The following is a 22,986-nucleotide window of genomic DNA, read 5'->3' on the forward strand; positions in this document are numbered from 1 at the left end:
GTTTCTTTATAGAAAAATTTAGAGAAAATGTAAAACAGGCTGTCTTTTTAACATCTTTTAACTGAATTTTGGACAAGTAGTCAATGCCCTTGCTAACACTAAAGAAAGGTGTGTAACTATAATACTGTCATTATAAAGTTGTCTTCCTGGCCCAGATAGAATAGTTCTCTTCTATCATTCAGTCAATCTCAACAAGTCTCAAAGGAAAGATTACAAAACCCCCGAAGCAGAGGGGAGCCAGGAAGAAGATTGCTCTAATTGTACCATGAAAATGGAAAGCAACACCTAAACCCTGAAATGTAATACTCATCTTCTATAAGAACAATTCTGTGAAATCTATCAATTTCAACTCTGGTTTGCCTCAATAAATGGGGAAATAACTTATGTTCCTACTTCTGTAAGGTGTATAATTTAAATCCAGATTTCAGATTTTAAAAAGGAAGGTATAGAAAAATCAAGCCCACATCAAATATGAAAATACCCCAAATAACTGTAAATGTGGTCACAGCAGAATTATCAAAGCCAGGGCTTCCCTGGTGGTGCAGTGGTTAAGAATCCGCCTGCCAATGCAGGGGACACGGGTTCGATCCCTGGTCTGGGAAGATCCCACATGCCGCGGAGCAACTAAGCCTGTGCGCCACAACTACTGAGCCTGAGCTCTAGAGCCCGAGAGCCACAACTCCTGAAGCCAGTGCTCCTAGAGCCCGTGCTCTGCAACGAGAAGCCACTGCAATGAGAAGCCCGTGCACCGCAACGAAGAGTAGCCCCCGCTCGCTGCAAGTAGAGAAAGCCCGCGCAGCAACAAAGACCCAACGCAGCCAAAAATAAATAAATAAAATAAACACATAAAATAAAATAAAAAGAATTATCAAAGCCAGTGAGGAGCAAAGTAACCTATTGATTACTTCAACCTTGAACAGTGGCCCAGAAAGGTTCATCTACTTGGCTAAAATGCCTGAAACTGTTAGTGTACACATGAAGAGCGCATGGTCCGATTTCATCATATCTGATATCTTGTCCATCTGCGGTCAGAATGGGTGGGCAGATCCCCAAAGTTTAACCCAATTGTCCTGATTCATTTAGTTTCTTTCACTGACAACACATATCCATGTTTGAGCTTAATTCCTGGCTATGGATGAATTTCACATTGCTGAAAACCAGAAGGGCACTCTCTGAAGCTTTGAATCCCTGGGGAAAGGCAGTCCCTTGCCACTGATATAAGGATTTATTGACCCCTGTGAGTCTGTGTCTTCCATTAATTTCAGTGCAACTGCCTTGACACCCTCTTTCAGTTTCAGAGAACACCACCTTCTTTACACACATGATTTTGTCCCAACTGCCTCTCTACTGTAGACAAACTTTAGACTACTTTTCTACGATGGTCTACCTGTTCTTCTTTAATTTCTTCTTTAATTTAACCTTTTAGAATCAGACTCAGTTTACCTGCTTATAACCATCTGACTGACCCTCCTGGCCACAGTCTGTTGGCTAGCCAAAACATATGATCTGGCATATTTCTCCTGCTAACCAAATGTTTGGTTTTGGCTTCTCTTTTCCTATTTCTACCTATGAGAGTCCATTTCTCCTGCTATCCTCTGTGGTCAGGATAAATGTACATACCAACTATTCCATTAAGAATATTCTCTATATCAATTTCGAATCAATTGAGACACTGGGAATTTTATTGAGTAAAAATTCCAAAAGTGAGTTTAGGGTTCACAAAATAACCACTAAAACACAATAAGAAGGATAAATTTGCTTTGCTGAGCAGATTTAATGATGTATTCTAAAGTGGGATCTTAGTTATTAAACAACTGGTATTTCTAGAGGTTAATAATACTTAACATTTATGGAGCTCGTATTCTGTGCCAGACACTGTGTTAAGAGTTTTATATTCATTATCTCATTCAATCATCCCAATACTCTATGAAGTAGATAATATTAAGGAGCAATGTTAAAGTCTAATTTCAAAACAAAATCTGTCACAAATCTCAGTTCCAGACTTGTCACCAAATAGTGGTATTGAGTTTTTCAATATTTAAAGTTCTCAGATGTCATAATAATAGAGCTATGGGCACTAATTTAAAAATCTCCAGTTTCTCAATTTTCTTCCCAGCTTCCTGTAATTACAATATGAAAGCTCATTACTTCCTATCCATGGAAGCCAGAGGATCCTGAATTGCTTATAATTTTTTGAATATATCTTTTCATGCATGTCTGGCAAATAAGTTAGAAAATGCTTGACACATTGGGTTTAAAATCACCCATTCAAAAGAACATGTGGTCCAGAAATCTGGCATCCAGCTGGCAGAAGGGAAGCATAAAAGCCTTTGGGCATACTAAATCCCTCCCCCAATAATAAAACTCTCTACAAAAAAAAAATGGTTATCCAAATCAAAGTGAAAACTTTGAACCAAGACTGAGAAATTATGAAAAAACTGTGAAGCTATAATACTACAGCAAAGTAGCCAGCACCTATTAAAGCTCTCTCTGTTGCTAATTTGTAAGCTTGTTATATCAAAACCTGGAGTATGCAAATCAAAAGGAGAAGACAAAATAAAAATGATTTCTCCACATGAGGCTTTCACGACATGATCTGAGTAAGAGCCTGAAAAGAAAGCAGGATTTGAAAATAAAACTCAAGGAAAATGCTGAAGTCAAACCAGCAAGGAAGTCTGTACACTAAGGTAAGCACCAACATATATGGAAAATAGGAAAATACCTATAGATAAGAATCATTCAAAAAATGAACTCATTTTTAAATGGCCAAGCAAAAAAAGGAGGAGGAGGAGGAGAAGGAGAAGGAGTAATGGCTTAAATATTGGATTAAAGAGAGCATTTACATTTATACTCAGGTGAATGGAATCCCATTAAAACTGATAAAATTCTATACTGTAGTTACCATGTTATGTTCATCAATTTAAAATCATGTGAGTATACCTTTTAGGAATGATGAGGAAATTAGGTTAACATGATATCATCTATATCACCAAGTACTGAATGACTAAAATGATTAAATTGGACTGCCATATAATTCAATATATCAGTGAAGGAAACCAAAATGCCTTGATTCTATCTTAAATAACAGTATATCTCACAAAAGATCATAAAGTTCTCAGCATAATAGAAACTTCTTCAACTCACACTGACAGAAAACTGAACTTAAATTCCCAGGGTCCAAATATGGATGATATCATCAATCACATGTACTTGTTCCACTAAAACCATTCAAGCCTCAAGGAACAAAACAACTTTCACATTAGTAATCACTGAAACAATACAGCTTCGGTTATTAGGTTTGTCAAAAGTCAAACAAGACTCGTTCATCAAAGGATAAAGACTTTAAGAACGCTAGAGTTACAAGTAATCCTGAAAGATCAAATCTAGCTCATTACCTTCAGGCAATTAAATGAAGGACTCTAAACCATTCAGGTAGATGGCTCATATCCAGTTATTGAATACATATTGATAGTAGTTCTCCATAATTTCTCTTTCATAAATACATTCTTCAAACAAACATTTATTAAGGACTAACTTCGGGGCCACATAACTAGATGTCAAGGGTATAAACACAGATAAGCCACAGCTCCTCGTGTTTGCATTTTATTTTCAAAATTTCAAACAAATTTGGAAAAGATCATCTTAGTGGATAGATGACATGATTTCAGGAATCCAGATGTTATATAACTTTCATTTTAAAAAACCTTATGTTTAGGCCCACAAGGTTACTGATGAATAGGCCAAACCATAATATCCTCAGGAACTCATTCACTCCATGTGTGACCATGTTTCTCAGGAATCTTCCCATTATCTCTCTTTTTTTAAAAAATAAATTTAGGGCTTCCCCGGTGGCGCAGTGGTTGAGAGTCTGCCTGCCAATGCACGGGACACGGGTTCGAGCCCTGGTCTGGGAGGATCCCACGTGCCGCGGAGCAACTGGGCCCGTGAGCCACAACTACTGAGCCTGCGCGTCTGGAGCCTGTGCTCCGCAACAAGAGAGGCCGCGATAATGAGAGGCCGGCGCACCGCGATGAAGAGTGGCCCCCGCTTGCCGCAACTGGAGAAAGTCCTCGCACAGAAACGAAGACCCAACACAGCCATAAAAAAATAAATAAATAAATAAATTTATTTATTTATTTTTGTCTGGCTGTGTTGGGTCTTCGTTGCTGTGCACGGGCTTTCTCTAGTTGCAGCGAGCGGGGGCTATTCTTTGTTGCTGTGTGCGGGCTTCTCATTGCGGTGGCTTCTCTTGTTGTGGAGCACGGGCTCTAGGGGCGCAGGCTTCAGTAGTTGTGGCATGCGGGCTCAGTAGTTGTGGCTCGCGGGATTAGTTGCTCCACAGCATGTGGGATCTTCCCAGACCAGGGCTCGAACCAGGCGGATTCTTAACCACTGTGTCACCAGGGAAGCCCTTCCCATTATCTCTTGAGCTGCAATTCTGTCTCTTCCACTAACATGCATGCAACTTTTCTACAGTTCAGCTCTGCCTCTCTCTCAAGGAAGGCTTCCTAAGCCTTCATTGCTGGAATATCTTCCAAATGATTCCTCCTCTTCCTCACTCTCAATCACTCCTGCACTCACTACAAGATGGCTTCCATCTCCACCATTCTATTAAAACTGTTCTACATTCTACAACTGCATTCAAGAACAATGCTAATTTGAATTAAACATTGCTAGAACTGTAGGTACGTTCACTGTTACCTTCCCTAGCACAGTACCTAGCACAACTAGGTTCTCAATAAGTGTTAGCTGAGTTGAAAATTATATAAATAATAGAGGTGGCAGTAGGCATAAGATAGTAGTTACTCATTAAAAAATCTTTGAATTGTCAGTCGTGTGTAGGTAAGAGTCCATATATTTACAAAAATGTCTTTTTTCCTTCATTCATCCTCCAAATATGTATTAAGTACTATATACAAGGCACTGGACATGGTTCCTCTTCTCATGGACTTTAGTAGTCTAGCAAACTATAATTGTGATGCCACACACTTAATAAACCTGTTTATAGAAAGAAGAGTACAACATGATTTTTTTCAATGTATCTATTTTATGGTAGAATAGAATTATAGAGTGTGCTTCTTTAGAAAGGGAGAAATCTCACTTTTTCCTCTAGGGGCAGCTTCTCACCTCTACCAAGAAGAAGGCATCACCGGGTGCTCAAACAGAACTCTCCACCACAAGCCTATTATGTCATAGTTGTGTAGCTATTTCTGTGAACCACTTTTGCGCAGGACCTGGCCTGGTACCTCACGCTTAATAGGCTCTCAATCCATTTATTTTCATTGCACAGATGAGAAAACTAAAGCTCAGGGAAGTGAAGAAAGGCTAGTTGTTCTGTACTGTATAAAATGAGCTTTAGAATCACAAAGACCTGGATTTGACTCTTGGTCAAGATATTTAACCTCAGCATCTCAGTTTCCTTGCAGGATTAAATCATAGGACAGATGTGAAAATCCCTGGTGTGAGGTAGGCACTCCATAAATCCAAGATCCAGGTTAATGACATAGAACTGGTTTTAGACATGGTAGGCCAGTTGTTAGGAATTTAAAGAAAGTGAAAAATATATAAATGAGCAAATTATGGTATTTATTTGATGTTTTAGGCTTGAGCCAAAGCAAACATTTAAATAAATTCAGTGTAGGAGAGTGCAAAGGACCTAGATGGAAAAAAGTAGAGCTTCCCTAGGGACAGAAAACAGAGCTGATGTAACAGCATCCTTAGAGACTGGAGTAGAACTTTCCCAGATATTAGCAACATCAGTTAACTAAATTGGAAAAAGCTTTATATAATCAAAATAAAGGTATAGTGCTTCAAGGTGGCAAAAACAAACAATAAAGGAAAGATCTTTAAGCAGTACCTTTTCCAGACCTTTAAAAAGGAAACTTAATTTTAAATAAGTCTCATGAAAAATTGGAAACTTTAAACAGCTAGGTACTAATTTATGAGAATGAAAAAGAGAAAAAAATTACATGACCCAGCTTAAAAAACAAATTTAAAAAAACCCTAAAAGATATCCCATCATTGCATAGTGGTTGAGAATAGGATTTTGGAACAAGAAGCCCTTGTTCATAATCTTACCTCTTACCAGTTGAAAGACCTTGGGCAAGTTATCTAAATCAACTGTACTTCAGTTTCCTCATCCATAAAATGGTGTCAAAGACAGTATTAATCTCACAGGGTTGGATTGTAGATTAAAGTGTGTTAATATTTATAAAGCACTCTGAAGAGTGCTTGGCACTAAAAAGTGCTTCTGAAATAAATCATCAGAATTCATTTTGTTCAATATGGAAATAGGAATCTCACAAACCTCTTCCCATGACTACAATGACTAAAAATAATTTTTTAATGTTTTGCTATGTATTTACTCTGAAGCCATCAAGTTCCTTATCTAAATACTTAGGAAATGAGGAACTATGGAGATGAACAATATAAAGGCAAGCAGTTGACTTGTTTTCTGTTTCTCCAGAAGGATCTAGGGGTGAAAATATAGAGTACAGAGAGAGACACATGTTAGCTCAACACAGTGAAGGACCAACTCAGAGCTTGGGCTGTCCAACAGTGCATTGACCTGCTTCGCTAGGTGGTGCGCTCCTCTGCACTGGGTTTCTATCACACTGCATGGGAAGTTGGACTAGAAACATCAAAATCACCATACGAGGCTAAGATGCCATGAGTCAGTAACTTTTTATCAGAGAGAGGAAGTGCATTGCTAACTTGTAGGCTATGTGCATAGCACTGCATTTGGTCTTTGAGTGACAAAAAAATGCATATAAGATAGATTCTCTTCCCTCAAGGAGTTTATAATCTATTTGAGGAGACAACCTCACCTCTCCAAATTATTAGAGGTAGCATACGACTAAGTTCTGAATGTCCCTTGCTTTATAACCACAAACTCCTAGAAATACAGAGACAAGCTGTGCCCTCTTAGAATACTCTCTCTTATCCAAAGGTAATATTTCTTGTAAATCAGAATGACTGTGCCTATGTGAATGAAAGAAATAAGCACCCCAGGGTTCCTGTTTTCCTTTAGTGTGAATATGAAAGTGCTATATCTACCAGTGTCTCCCAAATGTGAAGCACTGCCTTGATAGCAGCAGGTCCAGGCAATGCAGGAAAGGAGATGAGAAAGAGTGAACCTATACATTTTTATAATGCATAAAAATCTGTGCTTTTTATTGGTCGTTGAGTTGTTTAGTCATGAACTCAAGCAGACCTGAAGCTAAGATACATTCCCCACATTTTTGCTTTAATACGAGCCTGAGTCACAGACTCACGATGTGGGCAATGATGATCTACAGGCCAATTCCTTCATTTTCCAGACAAGATAACAGGACTATAAATGATAAATCACTTGGTCACAGTTACAAGAAAGTTAGTGACACAGCCAGCACAGGAGCTCAGTTCTAACAACCAAAATTGAATACTTTGTTCTACATCTTGGAGAAGTTTTAATATCTTTCTTTCTTTCTTTCTTTCTCTGTTTCTCTGTCTGTCTGTCTGTCTCTCTCTCTGTGTCTCTCTCTCCTCCCTTCTTCCTTTCCTCCATCAGTATCATTCTCTCTCTCTCTCTTCTTTCTCTTATTTAAACTCTTAATTTTCACAGCATGAGAACACATGTGATCATAAGAACTGAAGCCACTATGTCTCTACTTAAAACCATTCTACTTATTGAAAGGGAAGTTGAAATAAATGCTTTCAAAGGTTCAGAAGAAATAGAGTAATGGCGTCTTTTTACAAAGCAGACTATAAAACTGCCAGGAACTTGCTAGGGAAGTTAATAGATAATCTTTACTATTTGATGCAAATTAGCTTTTAAAACAATCCAACATCAAAGTCCAAAGGAAAGCAGGAGTTAGAATTAGTGACAGTGGCTGGCAGCTAGCTGGTGGAAGAGAGACCACCATGGGATTTTTCAGAGACCAAACGAAGTTACAGCCACTTATCTACATGTGTATATTATACTGCTGGAAACCAGTGCATGAAGGGAGGGAAGGGTGCACGCACTCGGGCTGTGTGTGTTTGTGTGTGTGTGTGTGTGTGTGTGTGTGTGTGTGTGTTGTTGGGGTAAGGGATAGAATCTTACGACTGCTGGCTAAAAAGGGGCTAAACTTAGTGAGACTGTACTGAATACATGACATGGTTCTTTCCTATATAAAAAGTGCCAAGAAATAATACTTCACCTGAGACCTAAAGAAATCAGACCTTCGTCATTTAGGGCAACTAGAACTAGCAGCAAAGCAATTAACTAGGGCAGTAGAAGAGAAAGCTATAAGCAGAAAGCCTACGGGAAGCTGTATAAAGGCATATAGCCTAAAGCATCTTAATACACAAAGTTAAAAGGAAGAGAAAAATTCTCCCTAAAGGAAAAAACCAAAGAAAGCATATGAGGTTATTAATAACAAAGTTTGATGGGAGAAAGGTACTCATAGTCATGCACTTTCATTTCCTTAAATATTACTAAAAATGGTGTATCAACCTGTCTATAATAGGTAACTGATGGAATATTTATATTGACCATTTTAATAATTAATTTTCATTGAAAAAAATCTGATTCACTTGTGTACTATAAACCTATTCTCGCTGTTATTCACGTGTGGGAAGCCCAGATGGTTACAATTTACAAACAGGCACGACCTAGTGGCAGCTAACAGAATTGCAAGCATAGTGGCTTGCCTGCATAAGGCTAGCTGTACAAGCATAATTTAGGAAGAAATATGTAATATCTCAAAAATGTCACCAAATAACTAAGGCCATGCCTTTACAATAACTGCTTTTCTCACTTTGGTAGTATTTAAAATACATTCATATTATTACAGCTGAATCAATTGCACAGCAATTGCTATCAATGGATAAGATTTAGAAAATGAGTGGATTTCTCATTCATAATCAAACAAACATGATCTGTATAGATGGTAAATTAAACAAAGGTCCAGCCATCACTGTACCTAAAAAGAGGTTGGCTGAAATTTTTTTAAGGGATAAGAGGAGAATAATCTGGCATTAGATTGTGAACATAAAAAATGGCTGCATGAGAAGAAATAGCTTTTCTTCATCAGTTTTATGAAAAGATAAAGCACGCTATTGTCCAAAATCTATAGCTCATATAAAATAGATTCAATTAATAAAAACACTGGGTGATCCTTTTTATTTTTTTATTTTTATTTGTTTATTTATTTATTTACTTACTTATCTTTGGCTGCATTGGGTCTTCATTGCTGTGCATGGGCTTTCTCTAGTTGTGGCGAGCGGGGGCTACTCTTTGCGGTGCACGGGCTTCTTCTCACTGCGGTGGCTTGTCTTGTTGCGGAGCACGGGCTCTAGGCACGCGGGCTTCAGTAGTTGTGGCACACGGGCTCAGTAGTCGTGGCTCGCGGGCTCTAGAGCACAGGCTCAGTAGTTGTGGCGCCCGGGCTTAGTTGCTCCGCGGCATGTGGGATCTTCCCGGACCAGGGCTCAAACCCGTGTCCCCTGCATTGGCAGGCGGATTCTTAACCACTGTGCCACCAGGGAAGTCCTGGGTGATCCTTTTTAAAAGTCATGGTTACTAGAAACCACTTTGGTAGAAATCTTTTCAATACATGCCCTCTTTTTTTTTTTTTTTTGCTTTTGGTCTTAATAAACAACATACAGTAAACCCAACTAAATCATTCTTTCATTACTAGAGATATTATAATGGCTAAAGGCCAGCATTCCTGGACATCAATTCTTCTCAAGGTTAATAGAAGCTGTTGGGGTTTGGCTTGAATATGAATTGACCTTAGGCTACAACACAGGCAGTTTTTTTTCTTATAATCTCTGGTAAATTCATATTTTATTTCTCCTGATGACCAAATGCAGATAAAATTCTTATTGATTGTGGGTTTCAGACAGTTGAGGTCCATTTAACAGTTCACTGTATTTCACAAAATGTATCAACAGCCCTCAGTAAAAGGAAAATGATGATCTTACAATGTAAATTCAAAATTAAATATATCTTATAATGCTAGCTAAAATCAAGAAAATCTGCTCCTTACAATTGCAAAGGTTGATAACATAAAGAATGGAAGAACATTCAATTTTCGCATCTAGTAGGAACTAGAAATGAGACTTAAACCTGAGAAAACAACTCATTCCATATTCCATTTCTTTACCAGGTTATTCATACCAATAGAAAAATCAGGAAAACGATTAGTAATAAGTGGAATAGTGCTGTACCTGCTAAAGATGGTGTACTGTGTTTGCTATCCAAATACACCAGTTATGCTAAGCAGAGGTAAGAAGAGCATGCTTTAAAAACTATCTGATGCAACAGAAATGCCGTTTCCTAAAAGCAGATGTAAGCTGAAATGATAAAACAGGATCAAAAAAGAAAAGGGAAGGGAGTAATGCAGAAAAAAGGGAGCTAAAACAGACTTTTTAGTGCTGAGTGCATAATAGGTTTTCACAAATACATGTTAGCGTAAAAATCGAATTCTAACATAGAGCCGATCAAAAAGCCTCCCTCGAGTAAATTACTTTGAGTATATATATTCACACCTAGAAAACTCTATTTAGGGCACATCTTGTAAACTACTATGTATTTATTTTGTTATGATAGCAGTAACTCTTTTAAATAAATTAGAATATTTGTTGCTCATTATACTGTGAATGACACAAAGCTGAACTAAACTTTGAAAGCTCTGCTTCTGAAGAAAATGCATGCGGTTTTCCGCTAAGCACACACAAGCGACATTTCCATCTGTATGGTATTCTTTTCAGGAGATTACTCCCTCTAACACAGGGTAGCACAAGCATTCCATCCACACAGAACTTGAAAATCCTTGCATAAGCAAAGTGTTACTGTTATTTGGAAAAACTTCCACTGGCAAACTGAAACTCAGAAAACATTGTAAAGTGTTCATCTTTATTCTACTTTTAGCCCACATTTCTATTTCTAAACAATGAACAAATATTTTGGAGTGTGTATGATACTGATGAAAGAAAATAATTTTCCCTCCAGATACAAATGCATATTTATAAAAAAAAAAAAGGTGCACATGCCAAAATTCAGTGGTGATACCAGTTTTAGACTCTTTTTCACCAGGCTGCCTTATACTACTATTAGTGAGAAAATAATTCTTCAATTATATTTCATTGAAAAAGAGGACACAGAAGACTGATATTCTGTATTCTTTCCCCCCAACAAACAAACTCTATGAAGTTGGAAGTGCTTAAGCTGAAAGCAGCTACCTCTTTATGATAATGATTCTGGTCCCAAAGTAATTTTCTCAATGCTATAATTTCTATCACAAATGATTTTTATTAATATTGCTGGCCCATCAGATACTACAAAAGTCCATAAGTTCACATTAGGGTCTTGTTACAATAACACCTCATTTATTGGAACACTATCGGGCAAGGAGGTATTCAATAAAATTGGGATTTCAAAAAACAAAACTCTTAAACATTAATATTTGTCTCATCATCTATCTAGAGACAAATCTTTCTAAAATGTTTTTAAAATTTTGTTGCTTCCTTAGACATAAGATAGTAAAAAAAAGAAAAGTTATACTTTTTCTGATAATTCTAGGTCATCATTACGGAGAAACATTAGTCATGCCTTGAAGGAAATGTTGAGCACTTTTTAAATGTCCCAAATGCCTGTGTGCTTGGAATCCTTATGCCTACTTTTATAGTCTGTCTTCCTCCTCACTGGCAAGTGTTTATTAGCTGTGACTTCAAGAGTACAACTGCCTCTGTTACCTGCCCTACAAACCCACTGATTAAATTCTCTGTTTTACAAAACCAGATTCAGTCAAAGAAAACATAGCAGACAACTGCTCTGTGTAAGGTGTTAACTCAAGACATGCTAGATTTGTGTCTTGAAATACAAATGACGTGGGCTCTGGAATGCTCTTAGGGAGCGCTTGGGGGCTTCTCTACGAGGACAGTTCAAAAGCTTTAGGATCTGGCTTTCATGAGATCTCAAGTGTCTGTTTAGAAGCTGAGGTCTGGAAGTAGTGCCCCATCTCTTTATGGGATATGACTCTTCTCTCAGAATGCTAGTTAGCATTTAAGATGCAACTGGGAGGAAACAGTCCATGAAAAGACAGTGAAGGTCTTAGAGCTCCAATGGCATGGGTGGTGGGAAAGGGATAGATCTCACAATTGGCTATGAGCCAAGAATGATATCCAAAATATTAAACAACACTTCTAGCATGGGCACAAGCCAAGCAGGACTGATGCTACTCTGCTAGGAATTGCCTTTTTTTCCCACCCCCGAATCATGGGGGTGACCAGGAAGTGAGCAGTGGAAAGCGTGCTCTGGTCAGTGCCTATTTACCAACCAATAAGGAATTATTCCAATAAATATTTCAGTAATATATGCCCATACGGATGTATACTGCTGGACCGTCACACTGATACTTTGTGCTAGGTGCTTGCTAACACATGCCACATGCTCAGATCCCTTGACATTACATGCACAGTGTAAAGGGATGTACAAAAGCTTGTTGGAACTTAAGTTGTTGAGCGAGAGGGAGGCTTAGATTTCCCAGGAAGCCAACTAAGAGAAAGCATAGTTTGGATTCCTAGGGAGAGACAGAGCCCTCCTTAAATCTAAAATATGACTAAAAGGCATGCCAATGATTAGGAAATACAAGGGAACTGGTTATTGCTGCTTCTGTTTATTTATCTTAGTACAAGCTTTGGAGAGTTAGTCACTTGAACACATGATGATTTCTAGAGATAATTACAGTAGGCTATAAAGACTACTTGTTGGTAAATTTCTAAGCCCAACTTAACTGCTTACATATTTTATTTAAGGGAACTTCAGATTAAAAATTGATAATGACCATACATGTGAAAGCTATAATTAACCCATTTACATATTGCTACTGAGGAAGCTTTCTTGGTGGGCACAATATTAATATGTTTCCATTTAATGACAAAGATAAAATTGTAATCTAAGTATAATGATGAGGACATTGCAACAACTTGGTCCATAAAGGCTGAAAGAACAAAGTGGATTTCCCCTGGACCCTGGATGAGCTGCACTTAGTTTAGCATCTAGTCCCACCAATCTTCTGTTTTCTGTGCCAAACTGGCTCCCTCACTCCTTCCTGTCATTTTCAGCATTTTTTCATGTGCTTAATCCCGAAAATGACTATATCATCATTGTACTAGAAATAATAAATGTGATATAATATAGAAAGATGAAAGGCTAACAATAATGTGAACTAAGGAAAAACAGTAATCTCGATGTTAGTTTATTATTATTCTAAATGACTCTGTATTTGTCAATTGTTTTGGCCAAGCAGAATTCCAAAACACTGCCAAAAACCTTAATCAGCAGTAGGAGACTGAAAGTCACCACTAAATTCTGGCCCCTAGACAGCATATTGGCCAATGATGCTAGTGGCTGACTAAAAAAATGCCCATGTAAATCACAAGACTGGCAAACAGAATGGCATCAATGCAGTCAAGAAATGTAAATCCAACTCTGTTGTATGCTTTATTTCTTGGGGATTTTAAACTACACATCACACATTCTAACAGCATTGATCCCTTAGCACGAGATAGTGCGTGAGCTACGGAAATTTTATCAAGATAACTGATAGGAGATAGTCACGTAATTTATTGTAAAACGCTGTGGCCTTGTAAAAGGAGCAGAAAGGAATGTCAAAGTTGACCTCTCATTTCCAAGCAGAGATAATAGAGAACCTACTTGGCTTTTGGTGTGAAAAGACTCAAAGGACTATAGACTCTGTGTAAGAGAAAAGTTCACATCAATTTCCAATGATTTGAATTTCATTTAAAGGTGAGTGTGTATGATTTATGAAAAACAGAGTAATAAAGCATGAAATTTCAGATGAATTAAAAATATAATAACAGTAAATATGCACACTGTGTTTACTACGTGCCTGGCACTAACCTTAGCATTTTCATGTACATTACTTTATTTACTGCTCATAACAATCCTATGAAGTAGATACCAGCATTTTCCCCATTTTACAGATGAGGAAACTGAGATACTGAAAGACTAAGTAATTTGGTCCAAGGTCATACAGTGGATGAGTGGAAGAGCCGGGTCAAATTCAGGCATGCTCTAGAATGCTTGCTGTCAATCACTACTCTGTACTGCCTCCCATGGGCACAAAAGTGAACAAACATAACCTAAAATTTAAAGGCTTATTCCTAGGTATATATTTTGGCACAGAATGAATCCCAGTACTTTTAAGTTCTATTAAGATATAATGTGATTTCTGGAGGTGCCAAGCAATACTAACAACAGCTCTACTTAAGTTTTATTTACAAATGAAATATGTAAATGCATTGCATTCATAGATTTAATGTCAAAATACATGGCATTTGGTAGATTAGAAAAAGGCAGTTTAACTTCTTCTTGGTAAAAAGTGAGTGCCTTCTTATTGGATGTGCTCCAGTGTGGGGGAGAATGCCTCAGATGGGATACGCATATCAGATGAGTGGATGTGCTCCAGTGTAGGGGGGAATGCCTCAGATGGGATATGCATATCAGATGAGTGGATGTGCTCCAGTGTAGGGGAGAATGCCTCAGATGGGATATGCATATCAGATGAGTGGATGTGCTCCGGTGTAGGGGGGAATGCCTCAGATGGGATACGCATATCAGATGAGTGGATGTGCTCCAGTGTAGGGGGGAATGCCTCAGATGGGATATGCATATCAGATGAGTGGATGTGCTCCAGTGTGGGGGGGAATGCCTCAGATGGGATACGCATATCAGATGAGTGGATGTGCTCCAGTGTGGGGGAGAATGTCTCAGATGGGATACGCATATCAGATGAGTGGATGTGCTCCAGTGTGGGGGAGAATGCCTCAGATGGGATACGCATATCAGATGAGTGGATGTGCTCCAGTGTGGGGGAGAATGCCTCAGATGGGATACGCATATCAGATGAGTGGATGTGCTCCAGTGTAGGGGAGAATGCCTCAGATGGGATACGCATATCAGATGAATGGATGTGCTCCAGTGTAGGGGAGAATGCCTCAGATGGGATACGCATATCAGATGAGTGGATGTGCTCCAGTGTGGGGGAGAATGCCTCAGATGGGATACGCATATCAGATGAGTGGATGTGCTCCAGTGTGGGGGAGAATGCCTGAGATGGGATACGCATATCAGATGAGTGGATGTGCTCCAGTGTGGGGGAGAATGCCTCAGATGGGATACGCATATCAGATGAGTGGATGTGCTCCAGTGTGGGGGAGAATGCCTCAGATGGGATACGCATATCAGATGAGTGGATGTGCTCCAGTGTGGGGGAGAATGCCTCAGATGGGATACGCATATCAGATGAGTGGATGTGCTCCAGTGTGGGGGAGAATGCCTCAGATGGGATACGCATATCAGATGAGTGGATGTGCTCCGGTGTAGGGGGGAGTGCCTCAGATGGGATACGCATATCAGATGAGTGGATGTGCTTCAGTGTAGGGGGGAATGCCTCAGATGGGATATGCATATCAGATGAGTGGATGTGCTCCTGTGTAGGGGGGAATGCCTCAGATGGGATATGCATATCAGATGAGTGGATGTGCTCCAGTGTGGGGGAGAATGCCTCAGATGGGATACGCATATCAGATGAGTGGATGTGCTCCAGTGTAGGGGGGAATGCCTCAGATGGGATACGCATATCAGATGAGTGGATGTGCTCCAGTGTAGGGGAGAATGCCTCAGATGGGATACGCATATCAGATGAGTGGATGTGCTCCAGTGTAGGGGAGAATGCCTCAGATGGGATACGCATATCAGATGAGTGGATGTGCTCCAGTGTGGGGGAGAATGCCTCAGATGGGATACGCATATCAGATGAGTGGATGTGCTCCGGTGTAGGGGGGAGTGCCTCAGATGGGATACGCATATCAGATGAGTGGATGTGCTCCAGTGTAGGGGAGAATGCCTCAGATGGGATACGCATATCAGATGAGTGGATGTGCTCCGGTGTAGGGGGGAATGCCTGAGATGGGATACGCATATCAGATGAGTGGATGTGCTCCGGTGTAGGGGGGAATGCCTCAGATGGGATACGCATATCAGATGAGTGGATGTGCTCCAGTGTGGGGGGGAATGCCTCAGATGGGATACGCATATCAGATGAGTGGATGTGCTCCAGTGTAGGGGAGAATGTCTCAGATGGGATACGCATATCAGATGAGTGGATGTGCTCCAGTGTAGGGGAGAATGCCTCAGATGGGATATGCATATCAGATGAGTGGATGTGCTCCAGTGTGGGGGGGAATGCCTGAGATGGGATACGCATATCAGATGAGTGGATGTGCTCCAGTGTGGGGGAGAATGTCTCAGATGGGATACGCATATCAGATGAGTGGATGTGCTCCAGTGTGGGGGAGAATGCCTCAGATGGGATACGCATATCAGATGAGTGGATGTGCTCCAGTGTAGGGGAGAATGCCTCAGATGGGATACGCATATCAGATGAATGGATGTGCTCCAGTGTAGGGGAGAATGCCTCAGATGGGATACGCATATCAGATGAGTGGATGTGCTCCAGTGTGGGGGAGAATGCCTCAGATGGGATACGCATATCAGATGAGTGGATGTGCTCCAGTGTGGGGGAGAATGCCTGAGATGGGATACGCATATCAGATGAGTGGATGTGCTCCAGTGTAGGGGAGAATGCCTCAGATGGGATACGCATATCAGATGAGTGGATGTGCTCCAGTGTAGGGGAGAATGCCTCAGATGGGATACGCATATCAGATGAGTGGATGTGCTCCGGGGTAGGGGAGAATGCCTCAGATGGGATATGCATATCAGATGAGTGGATGTGCTCCGGTGTAGGGGAGAATGCCTCAGATGGGATATGCATATCAGATGAGTGGATGTGCTCCAGTGTGGGGGAGAATGCCTCAGATGGGATACGCATATCAGATGAATGGATGTGCTCCGGTGTAGTGGAGAATGCCTCAGATGGGATATGCATATCAGATGAGTGGATGTGCTCCAGTGTAGGGGAGAATGCCTCAGATGGGATATGCATATCAGATGAGTGGATGAATGAGATCCTGACACAGAACCATACTCAGGGTTTCAGCATCCCCATCAAACACGTCTGGCCATCTCCATCTCAACACCTGTCACACTATAGTGGAACCCTTGCTTATCTGTCTGCTCGACTGTCAGCTCCTCAAGGGCATGTGTTATTCATCTTCAGTGTCTGCTCAATACCTCATATATACTAAGTTCCTAACAAATACTTGCTAAACCAATGTAAGTAGTGAACATCTGCTATATGGAAGACATTGTGCTGGTGGGAAAACAAAGATTTGGTCCACATGCAGGGTAGCAAGGCAAAGTGCCCAGTATATGGCGGGACAGTAAAGGAGGCACCCCAAAGAACAGAAATGGTCAGCGTGAGTCTTTATGTAAGAAATCAACTTTCCCCATAAAGGTTACAGAATAAGTGGGAATCCCAACATGTCCCAATCCATTGCTTCTCTTTAAAAGTAGATCAACAACCCCCTTCCACTTCTAACAATTCATAGTTCTCTAACTTAGAAGTGTATTGCAAAGTCTGCAGCATCTGGTCATTCCAGATGTTTACTTCCTTCAAGCAGCACTGTCTTTATCCAGTGCTCAGTCCTAGATCACTAATACATAATGAAAGAGACAAGCAGCAAACTCAGGTTCCCAATGAAGCCTTTTTTATGTTTCCATAATATAGCTACAGGGGTTATAAACATAGACTATGGAGTTAGAGAGTTAAGTTCAAGTTTGGACGCTGCTGTTTACTAGCAGAATGTCTTTGGGCATGCTACCTAATCTCTCTGAGCCTGAAGTTCCCAATCTGTAAAAAGGAGATAAATAATAACACCGACCTCACAGGGTTGCAATGAGGATGAGATGAGATAATATGTGTAAAGTGCTTATCACAGTGCCTGGCACAAAGTCAGTAGCTGTTTCAAAATTACATCACCTCTTCCTATCACTTCTTAATATGGTCTTAATATTCGTTTTATTTTCCTTTTTTCTCCCTAGTAAATTGTTCTAGAGTTAGGCCTTCTCTGCAACTAAAAACTGGTTATCAATTAATGTTATGTTTAAAGAAAAAGGTATGATTGTTTTATTTTAGGTCAGATATTACATGGGAAGATATACTTGAAAAAGATCCAAAGATACTACATATCTATAATACAACCGCAATCTACTACAGAACTCAGGTTTAAATAGAAGTTAAAACTGTTCCTCTGTGTGTTTGTGTGAATATGTGTTGGGGGGGGGAGGCATTTAGTATGTAGGATACCCTATTATAAACTCCTAATAAACATGTAACCTGCAAATATGCTTTTCAAACAAAAAGAAGATACACTGTCTAAGATATTTTATTGTTGAGGCAATTTTCCAAGGTTGTACATATAGTGATTTCCTGGTCAAAGGCTGCTTTGGAGGGGTGCCAGGGTTGATATGCTGTAGAAAATCAACTGCAAAAATCACACATAGCTGGTGTACCTAATTTTTCTCCATGCATTTTTTTCAGATTCGCTTTTTTCATATGAATTTGTGTAGCTTGTTGACTGGAGTCAAGATAAATTGCCCCCTTTCCCCTTTTTCTATCTACTGCTCTGCACATATAAGACTACAGTTTTCAATTTGAATATTGGAAGAATCAAATTCCTTCCAAGAAAAGAGGCTACAGACCTTTGGATGTCAATACGGATATTTAGGAACATTAATGTTGTTCCAGGAACTGAGGCTAAAGGGCCAAACGCAAGCTTACCTTTTGAGATAAGAGGGAGCTCCGATGATGAACAGACACAAGAGAAATCGAATAGAATTGGAATCTGAAGAAATGAGTAACTACCTCTCAAAGTCGGCAAGTCCTTTCAATTAAAAAAAAAAAAAAAGACAGCAAGTCCGACAAAACCAGACTTCCTTTGCTTTGAAAAAGACAAGGTACTTGGCATCCTAAAGTAAATTAAATGTTTCTCTCAACTTAATGCAGCTGGGCAGAAGTGGGCAGAAAAGCAAAGGCTTTTACTGAAAAGCCATTTTAAGAGAGGTCTGTTTGGAAATACTCTCTCATCACTCACTTTTGTCTTCGTTGCTGGAATTTTTCCACTTGAAGCTCGACAAACAAGTCGTTAATCATACACGCAAACACACAGACACGCACAAAGATAATGCAGTAAAGACTTTGAGAAAAAATACATTTTCTATATGTATTTTAATTTTAATTATTTAAATCATTAATTATTAAACATTCAAATGAGTGTTAATAATTTTGATTAGTTAATTTCAATGTGTAAAGCTTGTTGTTAAAAAACATAATTTCCCTGAGCACTGGGGTTGTTATTATTGATACTATACAAACCCCAAAAGAATCCATTTGCAAATTCAATGTCTTTACTGAATCCAATAAATAATTGTAATAATTATCAACCAGAGAGCAGACCCTGGCAGAGGAGCTGGGATGCCTGAGAGGTATAGTTAATTGGTAACACGGAACACAGCCTTTGAAGAGATATCAGATTAAATTAGTTCGTTAAGAGATGCATAGAGTTCACAACTTGATTACCAAGCTGTCTGATTCTCTCAAAACAATAGCCTTAATTGAAACCAACCATATAAACTCGCCTTCGTTTGCAATGCTTCCAATTATCAAGCAAAGAGTTGAAAATTGTTGATCACAGATTTAATCAGCCCATTCAGGCTATTATTTCAAGTTTGGATCTGCTGCCTATTTTTACCTGAACAAAGTAAAATATACTCTCAGTAACTTAAATGTGAAACCATTTGGTGTGCTTCTCTATTTAGGATAGTACAGAAATCTATTTTCTCCAGTACAAAATGGTAAGGAAGAAGTTGAAACTACAAATCATAAACAAGAAATTAAAGGTAAATTCTTCATAGTCATTTTAGAATTACACTTAACATTTCCCCTGCAGTAGGGGGAATCTTTTAATCTAAGTTACTGCTGACTTTGTGCAGTGTGTTCTCTTGGCAGGAAGATGTTATTAAACCATTTTGATTCCTGTTGATGGAGTAGTCTTAAATTCTTATCAACAAGTCATGTTTGCACAGTAATTTGAAATGTAGCACAAAAAACCAAAAGCTGAAAAAAATTATATACATATACACACCCACTCATATTATGTATGTATATATGTATACATATGTGTGTGTGTATATATATGTATGTGTGCGTGTGTGTGTGTATATATATAGTTTGGAGGGGAAGAGGGAATGTAGCTTTAGTACAATTTAATCCTCAGAATATGGTATTCATTTTAACCATCAATTCCCAGGCATTCCACCTAAGAAACCCTTTTTTTCTTCCTGGAATATATGGCAAAAATAAACACAGTTTAGGAAATCCTGATTTAGATAATTAGTACCTTTATAATAACTTCAAAGATTTAAGTTTTTCAACATGTCACAAAATTTGCATCATCTTCTCTATAGAGTAAAAAGCATTTTCAGAACCTCAAAGCAGCAACCATTTCTTTTTGACTAGAATCAAACATCACCCTAGACATTATATACAAGGCTTACATTAGAGATATCTGTACCAATAATCATCAGCTTCTAATAAAGGAAGAACAAAATATGTTCAAGAAGAAAGAACTGGGATAGTGATTAAAATGAGGGGAATTGAATCTGGACCCAAGGTTTATTTTTTAAATTACATGTTAAAATATAAAATCCACAAAAAACTGAAGTTGCCAGATGTGACCCAGGGAAGCTGCTGCACATGTTAAAATTTCTAACTTGATGAAGGACTGACACTGAATCTTAGTCTAAAGGGAAATCATAGAGTAAAAGTCCATCCTTGGCAGTTATATTGGAATCCTTATTATTTTTTATAGCTTTTCTCACCTTCTCTTTTGTTTTCATTGAGCCTGACCTATAGAAAGAAGCCAGTCACATTTTCACTAATTCAGTAGCACTGACTTGTCTCTAAAGCCATTTAAAAACAATCCTATCTATTATTTTGGGTGAATTCCACTGTCTTTTTTTTTTTTTTTTTTTTTTTTGTCCAAACCTATCCCAGTTCTTTAATGACAAGCTTAATCCTTTACCTTAAGGGCAAAAAGAATAAACACCAGAGCTCTTCACAGATTACTTAATCAGACTGCACAAATAATACTGTGCATATTAACCAAGACGCTGGGCAAGTAATATAGGCACTCGATGCATATTTGCTGATTTACAGACATTTCTACACTTGATGAGTAAAGATAGGATGAAAGCTCTGCTTCACCTCTGCGTCCCTGTCAGCACATCTAAGTCACTCCTACCCTAAAAATGGCAACAAAACTCTTCCTTCCCTTGATCCTACTTCCTTGTTAAGTTCCAACATTTCTCATCCTTAATCATCAACTATCTCAAAAAAGCAATCACCACGACTTTCATTTCCCAACTTTTCATTTACTCCTCAACCCTCCGTAAACTGGTTTCTGGTCTCTAAAAAGTCACCAACAACCTTTTAAATACCAAAACCAGTGGCCTCAACTTACATAATTCCTTTGATATTTGTTGATTTCCCGCCCCACCCCCACCCCTAGAAACCTTCTTTCTCCTTTGCTTCTGTGGCACAGAGAGATTCCTCCCCTGATGCTCTCCTTGGGGTGCCCTGGCCACTCCTAGGGGTGAAAGACTGACTTGCAAGGTTTTGCTCTGTTATTTTCTCTGCATTTTAGACAAGTTTAATCCAACTTTGTTCTAGGTTTTGCTACATAGCTGTTACAGCAGCACTTTCACTCAACATCGTTTCACACTCCTGACGCCTTACTCTTCATCCTGCTATCTCCCACCCGACTGCAGCACCATCCACCAGATAGCTAAACCAGTCATTTGTTCTATCAAGATGATTAAGAGATTAATGTTGGCTTGACTGAAAAGGAAATAAATGTCTTCACTGATAGAAGCGGCAGGCCATGGGTCATGAGATGGTCCCCAAATAATGAAGAGAATATGACTAGACAAAGAAGAAATGATTTTGTGTTTGTGGGGTTGTATTAAAAAGTGAGCAAAGAGCTGAAGGTGCAATTTTTAGCCTGATATCTACTGATGCCAAAGAGAGTACTTGCCTGGCTAGAACCAACTGCATTTCATAGCTAGAGGAAATGTTGTCATAACAATAATGAAAGCACCTAGCAGAGTATCTGGCTACAGTAATTATTCGATAAATGTCAGTTGACTCTAAACGTCTATTATAGGACGTTCTAATTGGGCGTGAAAATGGGGGTTCAAATTTTATTCCTATATATAAACTCCTGCCTACAGATATTAAGATTGGAGGCGAAGGTGGTAATAAGCACTGCCACCCAAGAACTCCGAGAGCCAATGTCACCCTGTCTGGGCCTGCCAGCATAAGACGGTGTCAAGGGAAGTCTCAGGCCTCTGACATCTCACGTGGTTAAGTTCTATACCACTGTTCACACCCAGCAAGTCAGAAACGGACCCTTAACGACACAAAAGCAATGGCTGTTGATTCTACTTTCTGACTTCTTATTACCTAAGTTCTGTCCTGCTCTAGGAAGCTAAAAATTTGAAGACTCCGAAGTCTGCATGTGTGCTTCACAACACTCCTTCTACAGGGATTCAAGGAAACCCAGCTTATTTTCACTTAAGAACAAACCAACCAACCAACCTCTCATTTCAAGAAGGGTTTGTTTTGTTTTGTTTGAATTATTACCCAACATGAGGAACAACAGGAACCAGAGCTCCTGTCCTGGAGCTGAGATGACCAGGCTTTTGTTTTTCTTATGTCCAATCGTTGCAGGCTTCCTGAAAGCACTAATGGTGGTGATTCTTGGAACCAAGAGGTTTTCCTCACTTATCAGTTAGGAAAAACTCTGCCAATAGCAATACCAACATCTTAATTTTCTTTTGGCCAATAGGGTCCCACGAAAATGAGGAATATGATAAAAGGAATTATCCAAGCAAAAGACTAGCAAATCTAGCATCTCTTTCTTTCTTTCCACCTTCCTTCTTCATTCTAGAAGACAGTTTGCCCTCACAGT

General features: G+C 39.3%; 1 protein-coding gene across 8 annotated transcripts in view; it reads right to left on the reverse strand.

The window, feature by feature from the left end:
* Positions 1 to 22,986, reverse strand: part of MBNL3 (muscleblind like splicing regulator 3) — a 115,070-nt gene that overhangs the window by 78,386 nt on the left and 13,698 nt on the right. The window contains exon 1 of one of the 8 annotated variants that reach the window (XM_059911758.1): positions 9,187 to 9,279. The exons of the other annotated variants lie outside the window; for them this stretch is intronic. The gene's annotated coding sequence lies outside the window, so the exon portion shown is untranslated. Of the gene's footprint in view, positions 1 to 9,186; positions 9,280 to 22,986 lie in introns of those variants that run through there. 8 annotated transcript variants of the gene reach the window in all.

The sequence above is a fragment of the Balaenoptera ricei genome, chromosome X (genome assembly GCF_028023285.1).
Source record: "Balaenoptera ricei isolate mBalRic1 chromosome X, mBalRic1.hap2, whole genome shotgun sequence".
Taxonomy (NCBI): Eukaryota; Metazoa; Chordata; class Mammalia; order Artiodactyla; family Balaenopteridae; genus Balaenoptera; species Balaenoptera ricei.